At 39.4% G+C, this 27,089-nt stretch overlaps 1 pseudogene; it reads left to right on the top strand.

Annotated features, from left to right (window-relative positions):
- Positions 1-24,044: 24,044 nt before the first annotated feature.
- LOC129644432 (N-acetyllactosaminide beta-1,3-N-acetylglucosaminyltransferase 2-like) lies at positions 24,045-25,740 on the top strand (annotated as a pseudogene).
- Positions 25,741-27,089: the final 1,349 nt, after the last annotated feature.

Raw genomic sequence — 27,089 nt, 5'->3', positions numbered from 1 at the left:
TAAAGAATCTGCCTGCAATGCAGGAGACCTGGGTTCGATTTCTGGGTTGGGAAGATCCCCTGGAGAAGAAAATGGCAATCCACTCCAGTATTCGTACCTGGAAAATCCCATAGACAAAGGAGCCTGGTGAGCTACAGTCCATAGGGTCACAAGAGTCGAACACGACTTAGCGACTAAACCGCCACCACCACCACCTCCAGGGAATCTTCCTATCTCAAGGATCAAACCCACATCTCTTATGTCTCCTGCATTGACAATCGGGTTCTTTACCTCTAGCGCCAGCCGGAAAGACCCCTTGCCACTATGGAAATATTTATTTCACTGTCACATTGATTTTAGAATCGGCCATATGATTAACATTGACCTATGGGTCGTTAGAAGAAGTGATGCAAACAAAGACTTGAAATGTGCTTGCCTGAAATCCACATGCTCTCTTGCACCTCTGTCCATGCAATGAGAAGATTGTGCCCTAACTTTCCCACTGCTCCAAGGGAATGAGAAACGTGGAGGAGCACCATCCATCCAACTTATCATCCTGAGTTTGGAATCAAACTCAGCCCAGCCCAGCCTAGATCATTTATCCCAAGCCGGCTTGTAGGCATATGAATGAATTTAAATGATTCTTATTTTAAACTTGCCAACTTTAAAATGGATATTATGTAGCAAGAGCTGCCTAGACATTGTTAGATGTTGCTATCTCTGTGTTGAAATGTTTTTCAATATCTTATTTTGGGTTCACATTCTTTACAAATCTGTCCTTTTTTTAAATAAAGATAATTTAAAAAAATAAATCATATATGAGAACTATTTAATTTATGATGTGAGTCTCGCTCAAAGATATATTGTTATGATGTGAGTTATAGTGTCTGGTATCTCTCTGATTAAATAATTGTTGGTCATTAACTTTATCTTGCAGGCTGTTTTAGGTTGCAGTCCTCTCATTCTCAATTGTATTCGAGGGCCTACATGTAGTAAAATAAAAACTTTTGAGGATCCTAACATATTTCTTCTCAGCGACTGCTCTGGTTACTCACATAGGAAAAGACACAGCCCAGACAGGAAACAGAAAAAAAGAAGTTTCACATACAGGGAGATTTGATTGAATAAAATTAGACAATTCTCTAAGTGCCCAGTACAATGCCTGGTGCATAATAACAGATTATCAAGATGTATTTGATTCATGTTCGCAGTCCCTCCTAAGATTTCCATTTGGCCATTTTTCAGAAAGCCTCGCCTGAGGATTTTCAAGTTCCTGCGCATTGGCATTTCACTGGTGGCCCAGGTTAATCATGCTGTCTCTTCCAGGATTCAGTTAAGAGAACACAAGTCAGGAAGGTTTTGGTCTTTTGAATTTTCCTGGAATTTTCAGTGTCTGTTTTGACATTTGATCCTCTGATTTACTGTGATCTGTCATTTAAGTGCTGCAGGGAATAAGTGAGAGTCATTAAACATCTGCACACTTTGGGGAACTTTTCACAGCCCAGTTGTTGGACTCTGCAGGAAGTCAGTGAGGATTCAGCGCAAGACCACAGGCAGGCATTTTAATCTGAGTAATATTAACACTCACAAACTGTCACATTTGTGGAAATCATTGGCAGTGTGTAAGCTCTGAAACAAAGGAAGGAAAGGCCAAATGACCAGAGTTTGGAATTTCCAGGATGTCCTTGATGGCTGGCAGCTGACGCAGTAGACAAGCAACTTAGTGTAGACTCAGGAGGAATGAGACCAGGACTGAAACAGCCATCTAGGGGAAATCCCCAGTACATCCCCCAGCTCTCTACTCATGTATCCTATTAAAACACATTTTCACGAAGAGGTTGCTATGTTCTGATCCTGGGCTGTCAGCCAACAAGTTTCTTTTTTTTCTTTTTTTTTTCATTTTATTTATTTTTTTTTATTTAATAACTTTACAATATTGTATTGGTTTTGCCATATATCAAAATGAATCCACCACAGGTATACATGTGTTCCCCATCCTGAACCCTCCTGCCTCCTCCCTCCCCATACCATCCCTCTGGGTCATCCCAGTGCACCAGCCCCAAGCATCCAGTATCATGCATCGAACCTGGACTGGCGACTCGTTTCATATATGATATTATACATGTTTCAATGCCATTCTCCCAAATCATCCCACCCTCTCCCTCTCCCACAGAGTCCAAAAGACTGTTCTATACATCAGTGTCTCTTTTGCTGTCTCGCATACAGGGTTATTGTTACCATCTTTCTAAATTCCATATATATGCGTTAGTATACTGTATTGGTGTTTTTCTTTTTGGCTTACTTCACTCTGTATAATAGGCTCCAGTTTCATCCACCTCATTAGAACTGATTCAAATGTATTCTTTTTAATGGCTGAGTAATACTCCATTGTGTATATGTACCACGGCTTTCTTATCCATTCATCTGCTGATGGACATCTAGGTTGCTTCCATGTCCTGGCTATTATAAACAGTGCTGCGATGAACATTGGGGTACACGTGTCTCTTTCCCTTCTGGTTTCCTCAGTGTGTATGCCCAGCAGTGGGATTGATGGATCATAAGGCAGTTCTATTTCCAGTTTTTTAAGGAATCTCCACACTGTTCTCCATAGTGGCTGTACTAGTTTGCATTCCCACCAATAGTATAAGAGGGTTCCCTTTTCTCCACACCCTCTCCAGCATTTAAAAATATACAAGCAACTCCTACAGCTCAATTCCAGAAAAATAAATGACCCAATCAAAAAATGGGCCAAAGAACTAAATAGACATTTCTCCAAAGAAGACATACAGTTGGCTAACAAACACATGAAAAGATGCTCAACATCACTCATTATCAGAGAAATGCAAATCAAAACCACTATGAGGTACCATTTCACGCCAGTCAGAATGGCTGCGATCCAAAAGTCTACAAGTAATGTTTCTTTATTGAGAAAAGGACAGTATAGAGACACAGGAAGATATAATAAATCTATGGCATAGTCCTTAACTTTAGGGACTCTTGATGAAACTATTTATACACACACAGGAATGTAGATTAAAGCAATAACCAAATGTAGATTAAAACAATAACCAAAATACACACCAGGAGATAACATGTAAGAGAATTAAAACAGAGCTCAATATAGCTCAAAATTCATTTTTGAATCCTACAGCAATAAAGTTATCAAGAACATCAAGCCAGGCTAACTGTGAATAACTCTGTAAAAAAGTAATTTTGAGATGAGTTTGGATAGAGATGAAGGATAAGGATTGGTGGACAAAATGGGAAAATGCACAGATAAGAAATGCGTCTTCAGTATTAACTGCACATCTAGAAGTGCTCAGACAAAATTATGATGAAAAATTTAAAAAAGCTTAAAGCAACTGACAAATAACTAATCTCGAGAATATACAAGCAACTCCTACAGCTCAACTCCAGAAAAATAAATGACCCAATCAAAAAATACGCCAAAGAACTAAATAGACATTTCTCCAAAGACATACAGATGGCTAACAAACACATGAAAAGATGCTCAACATCACTCATTATCAGAGAAATGCAAATCAAAACCACTATGAGGTACCATTTCACACCAGTCAGAATGGCTGTGATCCAAAAGTCTACAAGTAATAAATGCTGGAGAGGGTGTGGAGAAAAGAAAACCCTCTTACACTGTTGGTGGGAATGCAAACTAGTACAGCCACTATGGAGAACAGTGTGGAGATTCCTTAAAAAACTGGAAATAGAACTGCCTTATGATCCAGCAATCCCACTGCTGGGCATACACACTGAGGAAACCAGAAGGGAAAGAGACACGTGTACCCCAATGTTCATCGCAGCACTGTTTATAATAGCCAGGACATGGAAGCAACCTAGATGTCCATCAGCAGATGAATGGATAAGAAAGCTGTGGTACATGTACACAATGGAGTATTACTCAGCCATTAAAAAGAATACATTTGAGAGCACGTGATCCCCATGGGAAGCATCAAACTGCCCTAAGTTAAAGGCTTCCTGTGGTTTAGCTCCAAGTCATACCTCTTAGGAGCAGTCTCAGCCAGTGCATGCTCCTGTGACAGGTTCTGATGGGCCTCTCTTCTGCTTCATAATGAATCAACACCAAAGTTTTGGAAGGCACTCAACTTGCCCAGGATTCTCACCCTAGACAGAGCTGACACTGGGGCATTTGCCTGAAAAATTGCCAACATCAGAATGGGCCTGGAGATGCTTGCAGGCTTACGCAGCAGCTCAAGGGTTAAGTTTCCATGGCAAAATCAGAATTCTTTTTCTCTTTTTAATGTAATTTTATTGTTTATGGCTGTGCCGGGTCTTCATTGACATTCAAGGGCTTTCTCCAGTTCTAGAGAGTGGGGACTACTCCTCTGTTGCGGGCCCTAGGGCACATAGATTTCAGTAGTTGTGGCTCACGGGTTTCAGCTGTGAGCTGTGGCTCACAACATGTGGGCTCTTCCTGAACCAGGGATTGAACCTACGTCCTCTGCATTGGCAGGCAGATTCTTATCCACTGTACTACCTGGGAAGTCCAAAATCTGAGAATTCTTAATTCTCTTGCTCTTTTAGGAAATACTTTGATATTGCACAAAAATGTAATTATTTGTTGACTGAATACCAAAGAGCTGGGAATCACAGGACTAACATTTATTGAGTACTTACTATGTGCCAGGTGCTTTTGACATGTTAGTCGTTGCAAAACCAATTAAAACAGGCGTTAGGAGGAGGAAAAAAGAAAAAAAAAAAAAAAAGAATACATTTGAATCAGCTCTAATGAGGTGGATGAAACTGGAGCCTATTATACAGAGTGAAGTAAGCCAGAAAGAAAAACACCAATACAGTATACTAATGCATATATATGGAATTTAGAAAGATGGTAACAATAACCCTGCATGCGAGACAGCAAAAGAGACACTGATGTATAGAACAGTCTTTTGGACTCTGTGGGAGAGGGAGAGGGTGGGATGATTTGGGAGAATGGCATTGAAACATGTAAAACATCATGTATGAAATGAGTTGCCAGTCCAGGTTCGATGCACGATACTGGATGCTTGGGGCTGGTGCACTGGGATGACCCAGAGGGATGGTATGGGGAGGGAGGAGGCAGGAGGGTTCAGGATGGGGAACACATGTATACCTGTGGCAGATTCATTTTGATATTTGGCAAAACTAATACAATTATGTCAAGTTTAAAAATAAAATAAAATTTAAAAAAAAAATAAAATAAAGAGAAAAAAAATAAATAAATAAAAAAGCCTAAAGGACATGAAATCAACCTGTGCAACCTCACACAATTTGTTGACATAATTTCAAGTCTTTGTAGTGGCCTTGTGGGTACAGATTTGGTAATATCTCTGCCCTCTCTCATCCCTCCGCCTACCACCACTCCTGAAATCAAAGACCCATGCACAGTTTCAGAGGCAAGAACTACTTGGCAACAGAATTGAATGTCTCCAGAATTATACAGGAGCTTCCCAGGTGGCACAGTGCTGAAGAATCTGCTTGCCAATGCTGGAGACATAGAAGATGCAAGTTTGATCCCTGGGTTGGGAAGATCTCCTGGAGGAGGGCATGGCAACCCACTCCAGTGTTTTCGCCTGGAGAATCCCGTGGTCGGAGGAGCCTGGTGGGCTACAGTCCATGGGGTACAGTCCATGGGGTCAGACACAACTGAGCAACTGAGCACATAGACACAGAGTTATGTGGAGGAAGTGGGGCATGGTGGGTGTCACAATGACTGTAGCTGGAGCTCTAAGACTATTGAGGCACCTATTTACAACTTTCTTGTTCCATAATTATAGTTCACTGGTGAGCTCATTCAGAAAGGCAAGCTCATGTCTACTAACTAGGATATGGATGAACTGAAAATGCAAAATGATTTTCCCTTAATATCCGCCAAGTTCCTCCTCTCAGGACCCCACCATGAAAATCAGCCTCATCCACATGCATGGAAACTAAGAAAGTGAAGTGGGTCTGCAGAGCCAACAAATGAAATTAGTGTAAAACTTGTTCCTGAGCTCATCTGAAAGTGCTAAAAAGTTGTGGATAGACTTCTGGTAAATCATTTCTGTATTTCCAGTTTATCTACATCAAAATATCAGTGATTTTTTTAAAATTTCTTCTTATTTTTCACCTGGTCTCCAGAATTTTTATCTTTTCCTCTCAGCCAGAAAAAAAAAGTCAGTGGACAACACTTAAATGAATTTCACTTAAATGAGAGGAATCATTAAAAGAATCATTCCATAATGCTGACTCACTCATACATATCAAAGAGTGAGTTATTTAAGTTAGATATATTTTTTCTTTTTTTTAATTATTAATTTTATTATCTTCTTTATGGTTGGGCTTCTCTAATACTAGCATTAGTTTACACTTATTAAAAGCAGATGCTTATACTTTCAACATTCTCCAATTGAACACATGAAGCAGCAAAGTCGATAAGTATGTTTTTGGATGAGAAAATGCAAGTGGAGCCAAAACAGTCTTGGAAAACTGAAATGACTGTTTTACAGCCTAATGCTGAAAATTGATGAAACTTCTATGTCTGAAAAAATAGCTCCAACCTCTAACATTTTAAAGTTATATAGATTCATACTCCAAAAGTATTTCTAGACAATTGTTTCAGGAAATCCAAATAGTAAGGTGAGAAAGACAGAAGTGGCAGGGGCAGGCAGAGAAGTCATCATTCAAGAAATTTTACAGCAGTGAATATTGCTTTAAAGCTTCCCAGGTGCTCAGTGGTAAAGAACCCACCTGCTATGCAGGAGATGCAAGAGATACGGGTTGGATCCTGAGTCAGGAAGATCTTCTGGAGAAGTTAATGGAAAACCACACCAATATTCTTGCCTGGGAAATTTCATGGACAGAGGAGCCTGCTGGGCTACAGTCCATGGGTCACTGAGTCAGACATGAGTTAGTTGACTAAGCAACAACAACATATTGCTTAAAATATGACCACAAAGTAATGGTAGTAAGAAGTCCATCCAGTAGGAGGGGAGATAGAGAGTCCCTTGGAGAGCAAAGAGATCAAACCAGTCAATCCTAAGAGAAATCAATTCTGGATATTCATTGGAAGGACTGATGCTAAAGCTGAAGCTCCAATATTTTGGCCACCTGGTGCAAAGGACTGACTCACTGGAAAAGACCCTAATGCTGAGAAAGATTGAAGGTAGGAGGAGAAGCGGGTGACAGAGGACCAAGATAGTTGGATGGCATCACCAACTTGATGGATGTGAGTTTGAGCAAACTCCAGAAGATGGTGAAGGACAGGGAAGTCTGGCATGCTGCAGTCTATGGGGTTGCAAAGAGTCAGACACAACTGAGTTAACTAAACAAGAACAGTGGAAGAATGGGATAAAGTCAGGAAGAAAGAGTGAAGAAGTGAAATAATGAAAAGGTAACAGTAAGGGTGTCTAGAGTGGTTTTCCTGGTCAGATGCTCATCACCCCCCAGGATGCTCTTCCTGTAGGTAGCTCCCTTGCACATTGCTGCTGTAATTAGATGTCAAGCCTCGCACTCAAGATAACACTCTTCTGCTTTGAGCTCTTCCATAATTGGTTACTGGGCAGAATTGATACTCCTCATCCAGCAACACCATGATCCCATATACTCTTGTTGTTGTTCAGTCGTGTCCAACTCTTTGTGACCACATGGACTGAAGTATGCCAGGCCTCCCTGTCCTTCACTATTTCCAGAGTTTGCTCAAAGTCATGTCCATATACTCTACAATGGGGTCCATGGGGTCACAAAGAGTTGGACACGACTGAGCAACTGAACTGAACTGATACTCTACAAGCCCTTTTTTTTTATTCAGCATCATATAAAATTATTTGCCTGAGTCTAGGCAGCCTTTGTGTATCTCCTTTTCCTTCCTTTTTCCCTTTGCCCTCAATTTTTGTACTCACTCCACTCTACACTTTCGATTCCACCCATTTCCCTTCTGAAGAATTATTCTGTTTTCCACAGATGGAAATCTTGCTCTAGTTTGTCAAAGAAATATGGAAATTAGTGGTCAGATTTTCTCTCTGGCCCTTAATTTAAATCCTTGAAGGGGGAAAAAAAAAAATGATCCCTCCAGCTCATTGTGTATACAAGCCCATGGGAGAGAATGATGGACAGGTTAGTGTTATGTGTCTATTTCAGATCCCATCAGTCCTGGCTTGGAGGCCAGGAGGGCTGGTGTGGGCTTGAGTATGTGTGTTGATGGAGTGTCCTATCTCTACACAGGGCTGCTATTAAGTGGAAATTCTGTGGGCTGTTACTTGGATTCAATTGTGGGCTATTAGTGCTCTTGCCCCAAACTCAAAACTTTGCTTTTTAGGTTTCTGTGCTTTGGTACAGGGTGTCTGTTGGCTCTGTATATGTAGCAACCTTTTAGTCAGTAGACAAACTTTTTTCTTCTTAATCAATTTGCCACATCTAGGTGATGATTAACAAGCAAATTTAGTTCTGTCTATGATGTATCATATTCAGAATAATATTGAATTTCCATAATTCAAGAAGATATACATATTATTTCTAGAGATAATAAATTTTGGCTGGATATAAAACAGCTATCAATATTAATCTTGAAAAATTCTGATTTGGAGCCAACCATCTTATAGTATTGTGACTGTTTTAATCTGGCCAAGCAATGAAACAGATATATAATCTCTCACTTGATGTTTTCTTATTTTTCTGTGAAGACCAAATACCTTCCAGTGAAAACTGGGCATTACAAAATGATCAATATATATTATTATTTCAAAAAATGTACTTGGAAGCATCATGTGCATCTTTCATTCAAGTAAAACATTTTTACCTCTCTTTATAATTCTTCTATAGGTTGTCTGCTTTCATAATAAATAGGAGGTGTTTGCCTGAACTTATTTGTCAAAGCAAGCTTTTCCCACAAACACTTTAAGAAATTCAAAATAAATTTTTTATGATTTGTAACATCTTCACTTTTTTTTTAACCAAATAAGTTATCTAGGCATAATTATAGAAATTCTACTGAAACTTTCTGTTTTACATTGCTCTAAATGTTTAAATCAATAATATGTTACTCATTCCCTCTTATCAAACCCTACTTTCCTTCATAGCTATTAAATTTATATCAAAGCCAAATTTTACATTTTGAAGTCAGCTTTTAATTTAATCTTGTTAAGCCACACCCTATTTTTAGAGGAAATACTTTTTTTCTCTAAAAGTGGTGGGCTATTTCTGCAGGCTTGGTGGATCCTGAGGAATCTGAGGATTCAAAATTTCTAAGTGCACCAAGCAATCGTCCCCATCAGAGACATTACTTTGCCCACAAAGGTCAGTCTAGTCAAGGCTATGGTTTTTCCAGTAATCATGTATGGATGTGAAAGTTGGACTATAAAGAAAGCTGAGCGGTGAAGAATTGATGCTTTTGAACTGTGGTGTTGGAGAAGACTCTTGAGAGTCCCTTGGACTATAAGGAGATCCAACCAGTCCATCCTAAAGGAGATTAGTCCTGGGTGTTTATTGGAGGGACTGATGTTGAAGCTGAAATTCCAATACTTTGGCCACCTGATGCGGAGAGCTGACTCATTTGAAAAGACCCTGATGCTGGGAAAGATTGAGGGTGGGAGGAGAAGTGGACCACAGAGAATGAGATGGTTGGATGGTGTCACTGACACAATGGACATGGGTTTGAGTGGACTCCGGGAGCTGGTGATGGACAGGGAGGCCTGGTGTGCTGTGGTTCATGGGGTCGCAAAGAGTCGGACATGACTGAGCAACTGAACTGAACTGACAGCTTTTTATTCCATTGTTTGCCAATCAGGGCCCTAGTCTTGTTGTGGCAAATCTAACTAGTCAAGAGTGTAACTGAGCTATGCTAGCCTTCTGAGCCTAGTTCTCCAGTTTTTTCTACCATAAAGCTGCTGGAGATAAGAATTTCACTGTGTGTTTCCAAGCTGGCCCTTTGGTTTTCACTTTTAGCCTTTTGTTGATGGTTAGCCTTCTTCAGCCTTTCATTTTCTCTTTCCAAAAGCATCAGTTGGCTGGGAGTACTATTCAATGCCATTGCTCTTATAAACACTATTTAACACATGTATTGTGTTGGCCAACAAGTTCATCATTAAAATGTTACAGAAAAGCCCAAATGAATTTTTTAGCCAACCCAATATCTCAAATGGTTGATACGTTGCACCCACCATTACATTTCCCTTCACCGACATAGCCTCTCATTTTGCCCACGGTGAAAGCTTTATCACTGCCCCCGGTGCCTGCGGCTCTTTATACTCCAAAATCCCATTTTAGCATCTGTTTGTTCAGACGATTGTCAGACTGTCACAGGTTTGGATCCACACAAAATATACTCAGATGAAAAGTAGCAAATTGGAGGTCCAGTAAGGAAGGCTCTTGGGGTCAATACCAGTAGGAGAAGAGAATGAAGGCAAATATAGGTAGAGGAAAATTTTGGTCTGTGGTGTAGTCATATCAAGTCCTTGGTCAAATTCATAGGGAGCTCTGAAACTGGCATGACTCTTCTGAGTTGTACCAAACTGAGAAGAGGAAGCAAAGCTTTTCCAGGTATTCACTGACTAGTTATCAGACACAGGTTCCCAGCTCTCTCCCCCATACATAGACCCTCATGTCAGAAAGGGAGTATAATCTTGAAAAAGGCAGCTATCTTCAGTGAAGGATGAGTCCCAGAGAGGGCAGACAGTTGGAGGTGTCAGCCCTCAATCTTTGGAACAATTGATAATAAATCCTTTATTCTTAAAGTGGGGATCTGGATGATGCAAGCTAGAATGATTGCTGAAGAATTAAGTTTTAATTAGGGACATGTCAATAGGGCACAAATCCAAGCTAAAATATATCTCACTGGATAATTTTGGACTAATGTAAATATCAAAATAAGTGATAATGGGCTTTGAAGTATTTATTAAAAAAAAGAATCTGGGAACCCATAACTATACTAAAAGGATGAATAAGTAGAATTTCCTCTTTGTAGAATAATGTCAGTTAATTAACATAGAATGATAGAATTAAAAAGAATTAGATCAGCGCCAAACATCAAAGTAATGGTTTAGCTATTAATAGGTCCTAAAACTATTGGCTGAGAAATTACTGAAGATCACATTATACATATAATTTCAAAGTATCAGCACATAGGATGTACATGACTTATCAAGCAGAAAATGCACATTTACAACAGCAAGATCTTGTGGATACCATCTTAATCAAGTGATCTAATCTAGAATCACCAATAAAAGGAAAAAGCCAGATATCATTAGTCTTTTGACTTGATGCAGAGGGAAGTACAAAACATTATCTAGGTAAAATAGTTTATTTTTAATTTTTTTTAGCTTTAATGAGGCATAACTGACAAACAGAAGCTGTCTATATTGATGTACAAATTGATGTTTGATTTATGTATACATTATGAAATGATCACCACGATCAAGTTAATCAACATATTGTTGTTGTGTTAGTAGCTCAGTCATGTCCAACTCTTTGCAACCCTAGGACTAGAGCCTGCCAGGCTCCTCTGTTCATGGGATTCTCCAGGCAAGAATACTGGAGGGGGTTGCCATTCCCTTCTCCAAGGGATCTTCCTGATTTAGGGATCAAACACAGGTCTCCTACATTACAGGCAGATTCTTTACCATATGAGCCACAAGGGAAACCCAATTAGCATATTGTTGTTGTTTAGTCTCTAAGTCATATCCAACTCTATGAGATCCCATGGACTGAAGCCCACCAGGATCCTCTGTCCATGGGGATTCTCCAGGCAGAATACTAGACTGGCTTGTCATTTCCTCCTCCAATTAGCGTATTACATAGGTATTATTCTTGACAAAATGTGTAACGTGAGTCTAATCATAAAGAAGTGATTGAGCAAATCCAGATTGTGAGGGAGTTTATGAGCCCACTAGCCCAGATTCTTCAAAAAATACCATAATCAGGAAAAACAGAACGTGTAAGGTGACTGACTGTTCTAAAGTAAAAGAATTTAAAGACATATGGCAAACAAATGTACTATAAGAACATTAATCAGATACTGAGTTGAAAATTTAAAATGGACCTTTGGGGCTTAATTGGGCCTCCCTGATAGCTCAGTTGGTAAAGAATCTGCCTGCAATATCGGAGACCTGGGTTCAATCTCTGGAGAAGGGTTGGGATGATCCCCTGAAGAAGGGAAAGGCTACCCATTCCAGTATTCTGGCCTGGAGAATTCCATGGACTGTATAATCTATGGGGGTCACAAAGAGTCGGACTGAGTGCTTTTCACTTTCTTTCACTTTCACTTTCTTGGGGCTTATTTGGGTAAATATGAATATGGATTGTATATTAGATATTGGTATTGTATTAATATTAAAATTCTTGAGTGTGATTATGTCAGAGTTACCCACTGAAATACTTAAGGGTTAAGTGTCTTGATATCACCATGGTACTTTTGAAACCTTTCTTTTTAAAAGGATATGGAGAGAGATGTGGCAAAATATTAACAATCGGTGAATCAAGGTTAAGGTTACAAGGATATTTGTAATATTGTATTTTCAACTTTTATCAGTTGCTATTATTTTAAAACAATACAGGAGAAAATTCTAAAATTTAACCCAAATCCTGACCCAGTTTTCATAAATCCTCTATTAAGTTCTGTGTTCATGAAATCTGATGGTTTTGAATTCTGATTATGACTTCCTCATACTTACCTTTTCTTTCTAGCATTAAAAACAAAGTGAATCAACATGAAGGATTCATGTTGATGTATGGCAAAAACAATACAATATTGTAAAGTAATTAGCTTCTAATTAAAATAAATAAATTTAAATTAAAAAAAAGAAAAAAGAAATTGAATTTATATGCCAAAAAAAAAGTGATTTTTAAGGGAAAATACATACAATACCACATCTATTTTAACTACATTTCCATGACTCCTATCCAAGTCACTTTCAGCCTGACAAATTCCTACAACTGCCAAAATGAAATCTCAACCCTAGTAATTTTCACTAATGTTTCCTTCTAACTTATTTTTAGGTTTCTATGGACTACTTCTGTTGGCTGAGGTGAAGGAGGAAGCTCTAACTACTCTGGCAATAAATAAATAAATAAATTTTTAAAACCCTTTATTTCAACTTCCCTTTTCTGAGCTACATTTTCTCCTTCCTCATTATCTCATTCCCTCAGGATCACCTATCAAACCTGCTTTTAAGAGAAAGAAAAGTAAAAGCAAAGTTTTACCTTAACTATATTCAAAAGAATGAGGGGAAAATGAAAGTCAAGAATATAGACACGTCTCCAAGTAAATCTCATAGGACCTAAAGAAACTCTTCAATGCCTTGTTTTTAAAAAAGCAATGACCCTCTGTGAAGTCACCTTTTAGGGAGCTGTGGTACAACAATTTAAGGAATATGGCTCTCATTTTGTACATTTACAGGCTACATTGGAATTCTTACTGACAAAATATGTCAAAAATCATGTGCCTATATATATATATATATAGAGAGAGAGAGAGAGAAAGAGAGAGAGAGAGATAAAGCTTAAACTGTCTACCGTGACAGACTTTATTTTCTTGGGCTCCAAAATCACTGCAGATGGTGACTGCAGCCACGAAATTAAAAGATGCTTGCTCCTTGGAAGAAAAGCTGTGACCAACCTAGACAGCATATTGAAAAGCAGAGACATTACTTTGCTGACGAAGTTGCATCTAGTCAAAGCCATGATTTTTCCAGTAGTCATGTATGGATGTGAGAGTTGGATCATAAAGAAAGCTGAGCACCGAAGAATTGAGGCTTTTGAACTGTGGTGTTGGAGAAGATGCTTGAGAATCCCTTGGACTGCAAGGGAATCAAACCAGTCCATCCTAAAGGAAATCAGTTCTCAATATTCATTGAAAAGTCTGATTGTGAAGCTGAAGCTCCAATACTTTGGTCACCTGATGTGAAGACCTGACTCATTGGGAAAGACCCTGATGCTGGGAAAGATTGAAGGCAGGAGGAGAAGGGAATGACAGAGGATTAGATGGTTTGATGGCATCACCGACTCGATGGACATTAGTTCAAGCAAACTCCAGGGGTTGGTGAAGGACAGGGAGGCCTGGCGTGCTGCAGTCCATGTAGCCGCAAAGAGTTGGACATGAGTGAGCAACTGACCTGAACTGTCTAGATATGTAAATGGTCTTTGAAACATTTCCTTTTAATTTCAGATTTTCAAGTATCTCAAAAATAAAGATTTACCTTCTCTAGTGAATTTTCTGAAACAACACTTCAGTAGAACTCAAGTAAATTTTAACAAGTATGTATTCCTCTAGAATGTATCTTTCTTTCCTATTTAAGACTCTCTCCGATCCCACAAATTCCCTAGTAGCTATAGACCCATATATTAAAAATATGCTCATATACATATCTATAAACTCTCTTAATGTATTTATATAAAGGCACTCCAACCCAATGCATAAAACAGGTGAACTACTTTTTATTTTATCATGGGAAATATGTGAAGTTAATGTGAAAGAAGATAAAACAATCCCAGCTCACTCTTTTTTATTGGAAAAACACTCTAGATGTTTTGTGAGAAGAGAAAAATCTCTATAGAATTGAATTGCAACAGAACTTTTATGTAAAGCAGTTTTATTTGAAATATATTGTCCCAGACAGCAGTGTAGAGAACAGTTTTAATCCAAAATGCTTCCAGGCTCAGTCCCTTCTGGCCAATTAATTTGATTTCGGTAATGCTCTGGTTGCCTCTGCCTAGCACTAGCTATTAAATATAGTACCGTGCCTTTTAGAAAACTTTTACTTTACATGAGAGCCAAAAGGTAAATCTGAACAAAATTGAACTAGGAGTTGAAATATGATTTTGAAATGGAAAAACAGATTAGCTCAAATTCTGACAAATGGAAATCTGTTTGAAAAAATTAGGTAACAAAAACTGCTAGTGTCTGTCAACCATCAGTCATATTTAGACAAAAACTGGGCAAAGCTCACAACTACTCAGAGGTTTTCAAATGATTTTCCCTGATTTAATTCAAGTTTGGGGTGGGGGGAGGGGGGAAAGGCAACATTTTCCAATAACATTAAGATTAAATTCAACCAATATTTATTGGAAAGTACTGGAATGGTCACCGGATAAAGATGACGAAGAAAAGACAATCCTACCCTCAGGACAATCTAGTGGATAAAATTGGGCACAACTTTTAATACTAGATGGAACATTGTTGCTGTTCTTCATTTGCTAAGCCATGTCCGACTCTTTTCTTTTTTTTTTTAATTTTATTTTATTTTTAAACTTTACAAAATTATATCAGTTTTGCCAAATATCAAAATGAATCCGCCACAAGTATACATGTGTTCCCCATCCTGAACCCTCCTTCCTCCTCCCTCCCCATACTATCCCTCTGGGTCTTCCCAGTGCACTAGCCCCAAGCATCCAGTATCGTGCATCGAACCTGGACTGGCAACTCGTTTCATACATGATATTATACATGTTTCAATGCCATTCTCCCAAATCTTCCCACCCTCTCCCTCTCAAACAGAGTCCAGAAGACTGTTCTATACATCAGTGTCTCTTTTGCTATCTCGTACACAGGGTTATTGTTACCATCTTTCTAAATTCCATATATATGTGTTAGTATACTGTATTGGTGTTTTTCTTTCTGGCTTACTTCACATGTCTGACTCTTTTTAACCCCATTGACTGCATCAGGCCAGGCTTCTCTCCTTCACCATCTCCTGGAGCTTGCTCAGACTCCACCGAGTCGGTGATGCCATCCAACCACCTCACCCTCTCTCGTCCTCTTTCCCTCCTGCCTTCGATCTTTCCCAGGATTAGGGTTTTTCCAATGAACCGGCTCTTCACATCATGTGGCCAAAGTATTGGAGCTTCAGCTTCAGCTTCAGCATCAGTCCTTGCAATGAATATTCAGGGTTGATTTTCTTTAAGATTGACTGGTTTGATCTTCTTGCTGTCCAAGCCACTCTCAAGAGTCTACTCCAGCACCACAATTCAAAAGCATCAATTCTTCAGTGTTCTGCCTTCTTTATGGTCCAGTTCTCAGAATCGTATGTGACTACTGGAAAGACCACAGCCTTGACTATCCAGACCTTTATTGGTAAAATACTATCTCTGCTTTTTAACACACTGTCTAGGTTTGTCATAGCTTTCCTGCCTCTCTTTCTCTCTCTCTCTCTGTGTATATATATATATATATATATATATATATATATATATATACACACACACATATCTATATTCATATATTTATTCCTGTAACCATTCTATAATCAAGATAATAAACATATGTATCACCTGCAATGTATTTCTGTGTCCTCTTGTTGTTTATATGTTTTTTGTGGTAAGAACACTTAATATGAGGCTTACCCTCTTAACAAATTTTTAAGTACATAATTGTGCTTAGTCGCTCAGTCATGTCTAACTCCTGGTGACCCCATGGACTGTAGCCCACCAGGCACCTCAGTCCATAGGGATTTTCCAAGAAAGAATACTGGAGAGGGTTGCTGTGCCCTCCTCCAGGGGATCTTCCCAACCTAGGGATCAAACTCAGGTCTCCCACATTGCAGGTGGATTCTTTACTATCTGAGCCACCAGAGAAGCCCTTGTTGCTCATTGTAGGTGCTGTGTTGTAGAGTAGATCTCTAAAACTTACTCATCTTATATGACTGTCAATACAGAGTTTATTGTTGGGGAGAGGATAAATTGGGAATTTCGAATTAACAGATACACACTACTATATAAAAAATAGATATACAAAAAGGACCTACTGTATAGCACAGGGAACTATATTCAATATCTTATGCTGCCGCTGCTAAGTCGCTTCAGTCGTGTCCGACTCTGTGCGACCCCATAGACGGCAGCCCACCAGGCTCCCCCGTTCCTGGGATTCTCCAGGCAAGAACACTGGAGTGGGTTGCCATTTCCTTCTCCAATGCATGAAAGCGAAAAGTGAAAGTGAAGTCACTCAGTCGTATCTGACTCTTAACTACCCCATGGACTGCAGCCTAACAGGCTCCTCCGTCCATGGGATTTTCTATAACAACCTATAATGCAGAAGAACTTTAAAGAGAACATATGTATATCTATGTCAGTATAGTTTTTAATTGGTGTGTATATATATATATATATTTAAACTATACTTCAATATAAAAAATACAGAATTTATTTGTTATCATTCTGCAGTTTCAAAGCTCTGGAGGAGGTTGAAGACAGGCTCCAGATATGTGCACAGTGAATAGAGAATGTGGTATTGTTGTTCTAGCAAGATGTTTAGCTGAAAAACAAAGGGGAGAGATGGCTTTGTATATAAAGGTTTTATATACTTTTGATTACAAAGTTTAAACCATTCAATAAGTAGAGACTAGTATAATGAACCTCACATACCCCCCACCCAACTTCTTATCCCTCTTGTAACTGCATTTCCTATAAGCTGTAGGCACATCAAGAGACTTGAGAATATGTGTTTTTTTTTCCAAATAGTTTTGACCATAATCAAATGAGGTGAAGGCCAATAAAAATTGAGGCTAAAAACTCAGAAAGGAAAATAGATCAAGCCAGTTTTCATGTAATCTTTTTACATTTTTCCTGATATTATACTCATGTACTATAAATGATGAGATGCTTTTGAGAAAAGGAATGAGCATGTGATTTTTAGTCAAAAAAAAAACCTATATAAAGATCCTGGCTACAATATTTATCAGCCTTATGACTTTAGTAAAATTTCTTAACATCACCAATTTGAGACTTGTTATTTATAAAATGTTAGTGTCAGTAAAAAGGGAGTGCACTGAGATAACATACATCAAATAAAGAGTTCTTTGAAAAAATAAATAATAGAAATATTTGCAAAACCTAAAAATCTATATACTGACTTCACTTACTATTCACAATACATCAAGCAAAACTGGGGTTCAGGATGAGTAAGCTATGTAATATTATATAGCTAGCAGTGAGTGAGAGGGCCTGAATGCTGCTCATCCATCCCCAATTCAAGGGCCTTTCTACTTTACTATGTTGTCTTTCCTACTTACAGTTGACACTCAACAAATAATTGTTAAAGAAAAAGATAAGCATGCCTGAATGAGTAAGAACAAAGATCTAAACACCCAGGGTTTTTTTGAATGATCTAGAAACTTGAGGATTCTCAACAAAAAACTCTAAAAAGTTTCCAGTTAATATCTCTGTTAGTTAACACAACCCTAGATACTGGAATAAATAAAAGCAAAATGTTAGTGAGTTCACACACTAGGGGTTGCATGATAGGAGAGCATCTTCCATGTGATAACTCACAATTTCCTATAACCAAACATTCTACTGGAAAAATCTAGTTGCTTGGCTATCAGAGCAGGGGAGTGGGTAAAGTGTAATACAAAGCTTGGCTGAGCAGAAGCTTTATGTCAATAACTCAGGAAAAAGGATCAGACCAAGGTTTTGTTGTTTAATCAGTCACTAAGTCATGTCCAATTCCTTGATACCCCATGAAGTGCAGTGCACCAGGCTTCCCTGTCCTTCACTATCTCCCAGAGTTTGCTCAAACTCTTGTCCATTGAGATGGTGATGCCACCCAACCATCCCATCCTCTGTTGTCCTCTTCTCCATTTCCTTTCAATCTTTGCTAGCATCAGGGTCTTTTCCAATGAGTCAGCCTTTTGTATCAGGTGACCAAAGTATTGTAGCTTCAGCATCAGTCCTTCCAATGAATATTCAGGACTGATTTCCCTTAGGATAGACTGGTTGGATCTCCTTGCAGTCCAAGGGACTCTCAAGAGTCTTCTCCAGCAGCACAATTTGAAAGCATCAATTCTTCAGCACTTAGCCAAGATTATATGTTAAAAATCAGCACCTCTGGTTTTCAAAAAACCTTGTTGCCAGCATCCTTGTTGTTAGAGTAGTGATCCATCATGGGATGGTCAAGTGGGCTGGCATCTCTTCACCTCTCACTCTGTATGCTCCATCATCTTAAATGCCATTGTCACTTATACACCAACACTGTCCCCCACCACAGACGCATTCTATATACTACTTACTCTGCTGCTGCTGCTGCTGCTAAGTCGCTTCAGTCGTGTCCGACTCTGTGCGACCCCATAGACGGCAGCTCACCAGGCTCCCCCATCCCTGGGATTCTCCAGGCAAGAACACTACTTACTCTATCTGGATTTAATTGACCCCTTTCTTTCCCAGACCACCAGATTTTCTTCATTCATCAAATATTCCTATACATCCTGAATTTGTTCTGACATAAGTGTCCTTATACTTTTTTTTCTCTTTTGAACAAATTTCAGACTTCTATAGCAGTTTCAAAATAGTTCAGAGAATTTCCATATACTCCTCACTTAGCTCCCTGTAATGTTACATTTTTTTAGCATCCCTCAAAGTGTCAAGAAGGGCAGGAAGTTTCAGGAGGGAGGGGAATAGGCCTGCCTCATTCACTGTGCAGCTGTCTGCTGACTCTGCAGACCTATGGGTTGTAGCCTGCCCAGGCTCCTCTGCCCAGGGAATTCTCTAGGCAAGAATACTGGAATGGGTTGCCATTTCTGCTCCAGGGGATCTTCAAGAACCCAAGGATTAAACCCAAGTCTCTTTTGTCTCCTACACTGGCAGGCGGGTTCCTTACCACTAGCGCCACCACTAATGCCTGGCAAAGTACCTCCCCACAGCAGATGCTCCTTAGATAGTCTTTGATGAACATGTGGTGACTTTATCCCAGCTCCTCCTCATTACTACTTCTACATTTATTTATATTTAAAGGGACCCTGGGCTATCTACAAAAGAGAGGAACTAGTTATCCTCTTAGTTTTCAAAAGTTATAAATAAGAAACTATATTTACATTTACATAACTTGAGTGCAACTGCTGTGTTCCTCAAATACAAATGTTTTGCATCCTCATTATTTGCATGCTGCCCCTGAAGCATGTAACTGAGCATGTTATTTGTGAAGATTCTTTTTTCTCTGACTGATGCCATCACCACTTCTGTGAGCATGCTCTTCTTTATTTCTATGTATCAGTCAGAACCCATTTTATCATGGAACATTCCTTAACATGTCTCTTCCCCATCTTGAATTTTAAGCCTAAAATTTTTTTGTAAAAGTTGATCTTATTCAACTAGTTTCATCAACTTGGAGACTCTTGGTCTATAGAAGTTTAGATACAACAAATTAAAAAGAAATGCAGAACAGTCTTATGGACTCTGTGGGAGAGGGAGAGGGTGGGAAGATTTGGGAGAATGGCGTTGAAACATGTAAAATATCATGTATGAAATGAGTTGCCAGTCCAGGTTCGACGCACGATACTGGATGCTTGGGGCTGGTGCATTGGGACGACCCAGAGGGATGGTGTGGGGAAGGAGGGGGGAGGAGGGTTCAGGATGGGTAACACATGTATACCTGTGGCGGATTCATTTTGATGTTTGGCAAAACTAATACAATTATGTAAAGTTTAAAAATAAAATAAAATTAAAAAAAAAAGAAATGCAGAGTACAAGAAGGTACACAATAGCAATAAGAAGTAACATCTAATAGTAATGACTAGTAGCAAGAGGAGAAACAAAAAATAACAAGGAGCCCACTTAAGGCAATAAACTTAGGAACCTGGCCATTTAAATAAGATCAAGAAATGACCCAGAGTACATCTTTGGAAAAGAGCATTAAAAATAACTTGGGATCATAGCAATAACTACAAGTTGTCAGTTATCAATAAGAAATTAAATAATGACCAATGGACTTCAACAGAAAATGTAGTGAGTGGTTTCATTTCGGGCTTCCCTTGTGGGTCAGCTGGTAAAGAATCTGCTTTCATTTCAAAAATGTTTGGTATTAAAGTGATAAATATGAGAATCACTTAAAGATATAGTTTCAATTAACTTACAAACTAGCTACAATTCATTTTAATGAATGATGCATTGAGAATTGTTACTGTGCTTTTAACCATCTCTTAGATTGGCATTAGAAACATTTATTCCACTCCTTTTTGTGAAATATCCGTCATCTCAAGAACTCTTTAGAAAACATTTTTAAACTTTATGGAAAGTATTTTTGACTAGAAAATTTAACCTTAAAATTAAAATATCAAAGGAAAGAATTGGAGAGTCTACTAGCAATAAATGCTGGAGAGGGTGTGGAGAAAAGGGAACCCTCTTACACTGTTGGTGGGAATGCAAACTAGTACAGCCACTATGGAGAACAGTGTGGAGATTCCTTAAAAAACTGGAAATAGAACTGCCTTATGATCCAGCAATCCCACTGCTGGGCATACACACCGAGGAAACCAGAATTGAAAGAGACACGTGTAACCCAGTGTTCATCACAGCACTGTATATAATAGCCAGGACATGGAAGCAACCTAGGTGTCCATCAGCAGATGAATGGATAAGAAAGCAGTGGTACATATACACAGTGGAGTATTACTCAGCCATTAAAAAGAATACATTTGAATCAGTTCTAATGAGGTGGATGAAACTGGAGCCTAATATACAGAGTGAAGTAAGCCAGAAAGAAAAACACCAATACAGTATACTAACTCATATATATGGAATTTAGAAAGATGGTAACAATAACCCTGTATGTGAGACAGCAAAAGAGACACAGATGTATAGAACAGTCTTTTGGATTCTGTGGGAGAGGGAGAGGGGGTGATGATTTGGGAGAATGGCATTGAAACATGTATAATATCATATAAGAAATGAATTGCCAGTCCAGGTTCGATGCAGGATACAGGATGCTTGGGGCTGGTGCACTGGGATGACCCAGAGGAATGGTATGGGGAGGGAGGTGGGAGGGGGGTTCAGGATGGGGAGCATGTGTACACTCGTGGCAGATTCATGTTGATGTATGGCAAAACCAATACAATATTGTAAAGTAAAAAAATAAATAAATAAATAAATAAAAAGAATTGGAGAAATACATTGTATTTCCTGCTAGAATCAACATTGTTCTCAATGCGTGCTGTCATTTCAATTGTGTCTGTGTTCCTCTGTCCATGGGGATTCTCTGGGCAAGAATACTGGAGTGGGCTGCCATGCCTTCCTTCAGGGGATCTTCCCAACCCAGGGATCGAATCTGCATCTCTCTCTTACATCTTCTGCATTGGCAAGAGGGTTCTTTACCACTAGCACCACATGGGAGATCCGAAAAATGACCCAAGGAAGCTGTTAGGTGCTAACACACATAAAGAATAGAATTTAATTTTTTATCCTCCTTTATAATTTTTTATGATTTCCATGAGAGTGAGTGAGGGATTCCCATCCTAAATCTCAACAGTGATGTAAGATCCTTTCATAATTAGGTTTCTAAGATTTATTATATATGATGAGTTTAGATCCTAGATGTCATAGGTGAGAAATTGGAGGGCATTAAATAACTAGGCAGCCTGAGCAGTTTATTTGTAAAGAATGGGATTCTAGGAAGTTCCTTGGTGTCTAGTGGTTAAGACTCCACTTTGCAATGCAGGGGACTCAGGTTCAAGCCTTGGTCAGGGAACTAAGATCCCAGAAGCCACAGAGCAATCTAAGCCTGCACACTACAACTACAAAGTCTGCACATTCCGAAGCCTGAATACCACAACTAGAGAGTTTGTGTGCCGCAACTAGAGAGTTGTGCAGCACAATGCATGCCATGATGCAGTCTAATTAATTAACAAAAAGACTGGGACTCCAACTCACAGTCTCTACATTTGCCATTTCAAGACATAAGGTTTTCTCTTTTTTTGATAATCTGATTTTCACAAACAAATCTATGAGAGGGGGATTGGTTACAGAATTGCAGAACCCATGATCTTTAAGCTTAATATCATAATCTGGCAGCCTAAGTAGATACCTCCTTATGCAGACACATTTTATGGCCACCAACGATTCCATCTGAATCATAACTTCACAGATTTAAAGATTAAATCTGAAATAAGGATGACTCCTTAAATTCAAGGAATTTTTTTGTTCCTCTTGAATGTTGGGAGACATAACTGATGTTACTGACACTAGATAGTATTTCTTAGGGTATAGGTCTTAATATTTATGAGGTTTCTTACATGGTAAATTCATTCCCTCTTACCATGAAAAAGATTTCTTCCCAGATTGACCTCCTTCAAATTACTTTTTCTGCCTTCCCTCAGAGCCTGTGAACCCAATTAAACGAAAGAAATTTCCATCTGTTCAGTTTCTGTACTTTACTAGACTGTGAGCCTCTGTGTCCCTGTCTTGGTTTTGAGAGAGTGAATACTTTCCGTGAAGAAACAGTTTCAGGCCATTTGACAGTTGGGAAGCACACGAAAAGAACACACAAAAGATGAGGTCTCTGTTCTCACTCTTGCTATGAGATGGAGTGTTCAAATTTGAAGGAGAATTCCTCTCTTTTTCTGACTTTTGGTGGATGAATAGAGGTAATTGTCTGTTTTACTTTGAACTTACTTCTTTCTCTCTTCTACTCACAGGAAAGCCTCGGGAATTAAGGAAGAAGCATGATTTAATCACCTGGAAGAAATGAGAGCCCAGAAAACATAGACTTAAGGAATCAGGAGCTAATACATATATACTATAATAAATATTTAGGAAGTAAAAAAGATGAGCATGCATTCAATAAGATAGGAAGAGAGTCAATGATCAGCTAGCTATAAGGCTTATCCTGCAAATTTCATAGTTGCTACCCAATAAGATGGTGATACCCAGTGACCAGAGGAAATGTTTAGTGTCTAGCAGTTTCTTGAACACTTGTAATGACCTTAGATTTGTAGAGTAACATTTCTCAATTGCCCTACAAAAAAAATCCCTGCTTTCCTTAAATTGTGAGACTATTCCTTCTTCAGGCTTTCCTGGTGGCTTGGTCAGTAAAAAATCTTCCTCCAATGCAGGAGGCCCAGGTTCGATCCCTGAGTTGGGAAGATCCCCTAAAGAAAGAAATGGCTACCCACTTCAGTATTCTTGCCTGGAGAATTCCATGGACAGAGGAGCCCGGCAGGCTGTAGTCCATGGGGTCACAAACAGTGGGCACAACTGAGCAACTAACACACACACACACACACACACATGCACACTACTTCTTCAGCTTTATGAAGACTTCATTATAAACTCCACAACAAATGGAGGGATCATGGTGTCTCATTTTACCATGTTCCAGAATGGTAGAAGCTCCAGAACCTAAAAGGATTGGAGTGAAAAAGGTGATTGAAGGGCAGATAAACAGGGAGGTCCTTTCGAAGCTGCTTGTGTATAACTAAGTCACTGTATTTGTGTCGATTTCTCAGGCACTTAACGCAGCCTTGGTGAGAAGGGCAACTCTGTTCACCAGAGTCACCGCCGGTGCAGCCACAGCTTCAGAAAACTTTCTGCAAAATGAAATATAATGTCCTGTACACACGTTGCCTCTGTTTAGTCTCTAAGTCACGTCTGATTCTTTGTGACTCCACTGACTGCCAGCCACCAGGCCCTTCTGCCCATGGATTTCCCAGGCAAGTATACTGAAGTGGGTTGGGTTGTGATTTGCTTCTTCATGTACACACTGCTATATTTTAAATAGATGATCAACAATCAATATAGTGCAGGGAATTCTGCTTAATACTCTGTAATAACCTCAATGGGAAAAGAATTTTAAAAAGAATAGATACAAGTAAATGTACAACTGAATGAGTTTGCTGTACACCTGAAGTTACATTGCTAATCATCTATATCACAGTATAAAATAAAAATTTAAAAAATATATAGTGAAAAATGAAATATAAGGAAAGGACAAGAGGATATTATTTGCCAGGTTCTATAGTTTTAATTCTACTTTTCTATTGGTCAGAATAATTTCGACATCTTAAATATAGCAGAAAATCTTTAAATCTGCCTGGCAAACTGTCAAAACCTGAAACTGCTGACATGACCCTCAGGTCAAGTTCACTGTAATTTAGATGGCTTATATTGCAGAACCCTATGCTTCTCCTGTCTGGTTGGCTAACGTGTTCAAAATGGGATTGAACCTCCTGTTCAGCTTTTCTTGTTCTTTGTTCCAATATGCCCGAGGAGGGTCAGATATCTTCCAGAACCTTTCTTTAGGTATTATTACTTCTTATTGCTGGCGATTAAGTCCCTAACTTCACATTTCATAGAAGGCAAGCTATTCGGGAATCTTGGGGCAAAGAAACCAATGTGGGGAACCAAACGGTGGTGCAAGTCTTCTTACTGGGCCAGACCCCCGCAGAGGACAACCATCCTGACCTTTCACATATGCTGAAATTTGAGAGTGAGAAGCACCAAGACATTCTTTTGTGGAACTACAGAGATACATTCTTCAACTTGTCTCTGAAAGAAGTACTCGTTCTCAGGTGGGTGAGCACTTCCTGCCCAAATGCCGAGTTTGTGTTCAAGGGCGATGATGATGTTTTTGTGAACACCCATCATCTCCTGAATTACTTGAATAGCTTATCCAGGAACAAAGCCAAAGATTTGTTTATTGGTGGCGTGATTCATAATGCTGGACCTAATCGGGATAAGAAACTCAAGTACTACATTCCGGAAGTTGTTTACACTGGCGTCTACCCGCCTTATGCAGGAGGAGGTGGATTCCTCTACTCCAGCCACCTGGCCCTGAGACTGTACAATGTAACTGACCGGGTCCTTCTCTACCCCATCGATGATGTTTATACTGGTATGTGCCTTCAGAAACTCGGCCTCGCTCCAGAGAGACACAAAGGCTTCAGGACATTTGATATAGAAGAGAAAAGCAGGAGTAACATTTGTTCCTATATAGATTTGATGTTGGTACATAGTAGAAAACCTCAAGAGATGATTGATATTTGGTCTCAGTTGCAGAATGCTCATTTAAAATGCTGAATTATGTGCAAACTACATTTTACATAGAAATGTATCTCAAATAGTTCCCATTTGTGTTCTTTTCCATTAGAGGTCATTTCTATGTAAAACCATCAAAATTGCCTTTATAGGTCATGTCCATTTGACGGCCTCTAAACCCTTCAGTTTAGATGGTAAAGCATCTGCCTGCAATGCGGGAAACCTGGGTTCGATCCCTGGGCCAGGAAGATCCCCTGAAGAAGGAAATGGCAACCCACTCCAGTATTCTTGCCTGGAGAATCCCATGGACAGAGGAGCCTGGGGGGCTACAGTCCACAGGGTCGCAAAGAGTCGGACACGACTGAGTGACTTCACTCACTCACTCACTCATTGGTCAGAACCCAACAAGGTGAATTTCTAAAACTTTTGCTTAGACTAGGGTCTATGTCTTAAACCAAACCAATTTCTTCCTCTGCTTTATACTTTGCCTAGCTATGTGCATGAGTATGCATCAGTACTTGTTTTATTTATTTATTTGCTCCAGATCTCTTTGCTTCTTGACTGTTTTAACTTCATCTCCCCTACTCCAATGCTTGATATAGGCTTGCAGGTTCCAATCTCTGATATTCCTGTGAAGTGAAATTAAGTGAAAGTCACTCAGTTGTGTCTGACTCTGCAATCCCATGGACTGTAGCCCCTCTCAGGCTCCTCTGTCCATGGAAATCTCCAGGCAAAAATACTGGAAAAAAAAAAAAATCCCTTCCCCAGGGGATTCTCCAAACCCAGGGATAGAACCCAGGTCTCCCACATTGCAGGTGGATTCTTTATTGTCTGAGCCATGAGGGAAGCCCTTAGTTTTATTTAACAAGCTCTGCTGCTGCTGCTAATTCACTTTAGTCGTGTCCGACTCTGTGCGACCCCATAGACGGGAGCCCACCAGGCTACCCCGTCCCTGGGATTCTCCAGGCAAGAACACTGGAGTGGGTTGCCATTTGCTTCTCCAATGCATGAAAGTGAAAAGTGAAGTCACTCAGTCATGTCTGACTCTTCATGACTCCATGGATTGCAGCCTACCAGGCGCCTCCGTCCATGGGATTTATACAGTTCTAATTAGAACAGTGTCAGTCACTATACTAAGCATATGACACACACTATCTCATTTAATCATTATAACTACCCAGAAGCTAGTTACAATTGCTGTCCCCATTCTGAAGATATTTACAACATTTACAAAATATTTCCAACCAGTGAAACTTTCCTGGGTCTTGACATCCAGGGTAATTTACCAGAGGACAATCTCACATGCATGGAGTGTCCACATGACAGAGCTTAACTATTCAGTCTCTAAACCCTCCAGAGATGAAACTGACACAGAGCCCTGGCCCAGAGCC

This window comes from Bubalus kerabau, chromosome 2 (genome assembly GCF_029407905.1).
Source record: "Bubalus kerabau isolate K-KA32 ecotype Philippines breed swamp buffalo chromosome 2, PCC_UOA_SB_1v2, whole genome shotgun sequence".
Lineage (NCBI taxonomy): Eukaryota > Metazoa > Chordata > Mammalia > Artiodactyla > Bovidae > Bubalus > Bubalus kerabau.
This window is presented reverse-complemented; position numbering and strand designations above follow the sequence as displayed.